We start from the raw sequence: 6,171 nt of genomic DNA, 5'->3' as shown, positions 1-6,171 counted from the left end.
AATCATGTATTCCCACAGGCACTCGTTTCCGAATGTTTCCCCCTATATATACCTTTATATAACGGTATATAGGAATTTTATTTTCTGAGACAAGTCTTTGGAATTAATTTTGGTCAAGGATCTTTACATCAATATAGTCAATTCTGTAAAAGGAACACATTTTTTTCAGTTTAATCGAATTTCCAAGATTTAATTATATTTAGTTTTTACTGTTGCAAAATTGAAGAAAAAATCTTTGTAGGCATTTAATTACGTTCCCGTTTGAATGGTTTTACACTAGTCATTTGTGGCCTTTATAGCTTGCTGTTCGGTGTGAGCCAAGGCTCAGTGTTGAAGACCGTACTTTGACCTATAATGGTTTACTTTTACAAATTGTGACTTTAATGGAGAGTTAATTGTTTCGTTGGCACTCATACTACATCTTCTTATATCTATGATAAGACGTAGATATGTCTAGTGCAAATGCTTCTTCGCCAAAAAGATATACTTTCCTGTAGTACCATTTTTTTTTATATATATGATGGTCTTACCTCTTGCACGGACCAAAGTTGTTAATGACCATGAGGCAGAGCAAGTATAATGACCTCTGTCCGAATCCCAGTCTGAACAAAAATACTGGTCGTATTTGGATTAAAAACAATAATCTTGTCCACTTCTTCTGCTTTTAGAAACAAAACTTTCCAACAGAATTATTTAGAATATATATATACATGATGAATAACAAAAAAAACGGTGTAATTTATTGGGGACTGGGAGTTGCGTGTGAATCCCATATATGATGGGAGTGTCTGTTTCGCCGAACTGATATATTTAATACTTTGTTCAAGGCCTGGCTGAAACCTGCCTGCTGGGTGTGGCCTTTATCACGGGTGTCATTCGGTTTATCGAGAGAAAAGATCGTGAAAGAATATCTAACGGCGGTCAAGTATTGAGAGACGATCGTGAAAGTTCTGGTAACGGATCGTGAAAGACATTTAATCGAGAAGACAAATGAAAGTTCAGTAAATATTCTAATTTAATTAATTACACAGACACATTTACGACAAAATAAAACTGTCTGTCAAAATGGTTCAACATTATGATCAGTATGTCAGAATATCCAGTTTTAAAAGTACATAGTTATTACAGAACGAGAAAAGGCCGATTGCTTCTTGACATTTCAATGAACAAACACGATTTTTTCACAAATTCGACTAGACAAACTATGTTGATCAGAATAAGGGCATTGAATTTGAATTAATTAAACGGTTTTCATAGTTATTTTGTATAAATATAATCTGAAACTTGGTAAATAAAGAACTATCTACACAAAATTGATTTTTTGGATCGTGAAAGATCACGTACCGCATTTTTGAAGATCGTGAAAATGATCGTGAAAGATTTGATGCGACGAAGACGTTCACATTATTCTTCTTCAATTATATGATAATTGATATTTGTTATTGATATTGAAAAAGGCTAGATAGGTCAACATCCTCAATAGGTTTAAACCAAACAAGTAAAATGTTGAAGAGTAGGAGGATCCAAAATTCCAAAAAGTTGTACCAAAAACGACTAGGATAATCCTTAGTTTTTCGAAAAATTCAAAGTTTTGTAAACAAGAAATTTGTATCAAATGACCATATCATTGATATTCATGTCAACATCGAAGTGTTGAATACCGTGCTGGGCTGATGATACCCTCGGGGACGAAACGTCCACCAGAAATGGCATCGACCCAGTGGTGTAAATAGTTATCAAAGGTACTAGGATTAAAATTTAGTACGCCAGACGCGCAAATACATTAAAATTATTATTAGGGCATTTGTGAACATGTTGTTTGTAAAATAGTTGGATGATTGTAGGATGAAGTTTTTTTATTGTCATGTGAAGTACTCACTTATCATGAGTTATAGGGTACCCATATTTTGTATATTGGATCCTATACTAAATGTCCGTCAGACAGGATTCACCTGACCCTGAATTTGCCTCATTCCATGGATGAAGATTCGTTTTAGTGGTCAAGTCCGTATCGATTATTCGTTCAGCTTTAGGAGAACTGTCTGTTGTTATGATTGTAGGGTGTATATTTTCGACTTGTGCAAGGTTTCAACTTACATTGAACTCAATTTACTCATTATCATGCATCATTCGGCAATGTTTGTTTTATGTTGTTTGCCCTTTTGAATATATACATTTGAACCTGTATGCTATAGCGACAAGGTGTTTCGTGTATGGTGTACATGTTTGTCTGCATGTTTCTTATGTGACCATGATGACTTCAATTGTGTTTGATTTTTTGAATGATAGTAACATGTATATGCCTGGCTGTCGGTGAGGGTTCATACACTTTTGACCTTATGTTCCGAATTAATTGGCCTAGCATAACTTTTACAATTGTCAGTTTCTAAGTCATTGTAAGGATCGGAACACATTAATTTGGTGTATGGGATATTTGTAGAGATCTGTATGGCATGGTTCATCTGACCATGACCTTTGTTATGAAACTTTGACAATCTTAAGCGCATTTGACACTTCAAGTAAAATCCTTGATATTATAGACGTTCAACAAATATACTATCATAAGTAGTAAAGCAAACAAGACATTACAGCATTTGCGCTTTGGTATTCTATAGTATGTCCTATATAGTTAAATCTTTCCTTTTCTGCGTTGTTTATAAAGAACTTAAAAAGTATTGTTGCACAAAATGTTGGTTATCGTTCAATCCAAAATTACACATGAAATGTGCTTTTCTTGCTATGATTTTTTGTTTGATGGATAACAAAACATTTGGTTTAAACGTTGCATATCCATATTATTGGCTAACTAGTGTCGGTCTGCCTGAAGTGCACTAGACCGATTCACAGAGCTGAATATTTCACATTTATTTAGACACTTTATTAGTTGTTTTTTTTTTTAGCTCACCTGACCCAAAGGGCCAAGTAGCTTTTCTCATCACTTGGCGTCCGTCGTCGTTAACTTTTACAAAAATCTTCTCCTCTGAAACCACTGGGCCAAATTAAATTAAACTTGACCACAATCATCTTTAGGGTATCAAATTTCAAAAATGTGTTTCGTGACCCGGCCAACCAACCAAGATGGCTGCCACAGCTAAAAATAGAACATAGGGGTAAAATGTAGTTTTTGGCTTATAACTCAACAAGAGTGCACACGCTGAAATGTCTCGCCTTCTTTACAAATCATTGAAATTTCATGTTGATAGTCCTAAGTATGAAGCTTTATTAAAAACTGTCACATAAACTTAACATTGACCAATATAACTAAACAAAGACCAATGAACCATGAAAGTGAGGTCAAGGTCATATGAACCATGCCAGGCAGACATGTACAGCTAACAATGCTTCCATACAGCAAATATAGTTGACCTATTACTTATACTTTAAGAAAAATAGACCAAAATACAAAAACTTAACACTGAACAATGAACCATGAAATGAGGTCGAGGTCAAATAACACCTGCACGACTGACATATAGATCATAAAATATTTCCATACACCAAATATAGTTGACCTTTGGCATATAGTATTAGATAAAAAGACCAAAACTCAAAAACTTAACTTTGACCACTGAACCATGAAAATGAGGTCAAGATCCAAGGCCGTAACTACCCTTGAGGCAAGTGAGGCAATTGCCTCACTTAAATTTCGACACTGATTTTTTTTTTATACATATATATATATATATAGATATAATAGCCATTTGTTGTTCTGTCTCAATCTTAATTTATATAACTTCATCATTCCTTTTAACTATTCTTCCTGGATAAAACTCAGCATCTCAACGGGTGATATTTCTCGATTACATTAACCTAGTAACAATAATCATCATGGATCTTTCGTTAAAACAGGCTCTTGCAGAAAAAGGAAAAGCGACACTTAAGATAAAGAAGGAATAATTCTAGTAAACTAGTTTTTTGTGAACAGAGTCTGAGTATTACATATAACTTCATTAGGACAAGTAGGCTAACAAATCAAGTACTGGTCTTCGGAAGGGGGCAGCCCTGTCTGCATATTCATTTCGCGAACTATATGTTTTCTCTTTACAGATAAATAAAATATAAATAATATGAAACATGAATGCATGGATAAACTTTTATCCATTATGATGTTTCTTTAACCTTAAGAATTGAAAGAATATTCCATATTCCAATTTGATATTATTGAGGAATGGTAGATCCTTTAACACAGGATTTTGTCTTTACTTATTTGGGACTGCGGAATTTCATTTCTTTATATTCGGGGTTTCGGAATCGGACACCCCAAACCCCTAAAATACCACCAACTATTTCTCGAAATAATTTGGAAATTACGAAACTACATGTATATATCAAAAACTCCATTCCAATTCCCCTGTACCCTGTGGCGAGAGATTGTGCGGTCTTGCCATGCTCCATGTTCATCGCGATAAGGATATCAGCAGACCAAATTATGATTCTGAAACGATTTGAGGCTGAACCGGCAATAAAAAAATTTGGCAAACTCTATTGAATCGATGTTTGTTCTATGTTCTAGCAACAGACTCAATTAGTGATATTTGGATGATTATCTTACATATAAAATATGAAAAATTTATATAAAAAGTGTCCAAATTCAAAACATCATCAAACTCTCTAAAAATGCCTAGAATGCAGGATTTTGCACCATTCATTTCATAACCCAAAAAAAAAATTATCGCCTCGCTTCGCTCGGCTCAATAATTTTGCCTCACTAAAATAAGACGCCTAGTTACGGCCTTGAGATCAGATGACATCTGCCCGCTAGACATGTACACCTTACAATCATTCCATACAACAAATATAGAAGATCTATTGCATAAAGTATGAGAAAAACAGACCAAAACACAAAAATCTAACTATAACCACTGAACCATGAAAATGAGGTCAAGGTCAGATGACATCTGCCAGTTGGACATGTACACCTTACAGTCCTTCCATACACCGAATATACTAGCCCTATTGCTTATAGTATCTGAGATATGGACTTGACCACCAAAACTTAACCTTGTTCACGGATCCATGAAATGAGGTCGAGGTCAAGTGAAAACTGTCTGACGGGCATGAGGACCTTGCAAGGTACGCACATACCAAATATAAATATCCAATTACTTATAATAAGAGAGAATTTAACATTATAAAAAATATTAACTTTTTTTTCAAGTAGTCACTGAGCCATGAAAATGAGGTCAAGGACATTGGACATGTGACTGACGGAAAGTTCATAACATGAGGCATATATATACAAAGTATGAAGCATCCAGGTATTCTACCTTCTAAAATATAAAGCTTTTAGGAAGTAAGCTAGCACGGCCGCCGCTGCCGCCGTCGGATCACTATTCCTATGTTGAGCTTTCTGCAACAAAAGTTGCAGGCTCGACAAAAACCAAAGCATAAAGAGCAAATCTGACATGGTGTTAAATTGTTTATTAGGTCAAGGGCTAGCAGCCTTGAAATTTTCAGATGGATCGGACAACCTGTGTTATGTTGCTGCCCCTGAATTGGTTATTTTAAGGAAATTTTGCCGTTTTTTGTTATTATCTTGAATGTTATTATAGATAGAGATAAACTGTAAACAGCAATAATGTACAGCAAAGTAAGACCTAGAAATAAGTCACATGACCAAAATGGTCAGTTGACCCACTAAGGAGTAATTGACCTTTATAGTCAATTTAACAATTTTCATAAAATTTGTAAATTTTTACTATCATTTTCCACTGAAACAACTGGGCCAATTTCATTATAGATAGAAATAATTGTAAGCAGCAAGAATGTTCAGTAAAGTAAGATGTACAAACACATCACCATCACCAAAACATAATTTTGTCATGAATCCATCTGCGTCCTTTGTGTAATATTCACATAGACCAAGGTGAGCGACACAGGCTCTTTAGAGCCTCTAGTTTAGGTAAGTTAACTTCTGTAGATTAGTTTACTTTCATTGGTACCAATTTTCATTGTTTGAGGAAAACTTGCATATTCCTTGATATTTAATTTGGTGGTTTTGGCAATGTCTACACACATTCCTTTAGTCCTTTTGCAATTTAGTGAACATTTATATTCATGATTCTCCTTTAACTTCGAAATCCATGAAAATTGGTTTCCAAGGAATATTCATGAATTCACAGTAAATGAAATGTCATTAGGCCATTGTCAAAGGAAGGAATGCAAAACAAA

This window comes from Mytilus trossulus, chromosome 4, assembly GCF_036588685.1.
Source record: "Mytilus trossulus isolate FHL-02 chromosome 4, PNRI_Mtr1.1.1.hap1, whole genome shotgun sequence".
NCBI classification, from domain to species: domain Eukaryota; kingdom Metazoa; phylum Mollusca; class Bivalvia; order Mytilida; family Mytilidae; genus Mytilus; species Mytilus trossulus.
Note: the sequence above shows the minus strand (reverse complement) of the source record.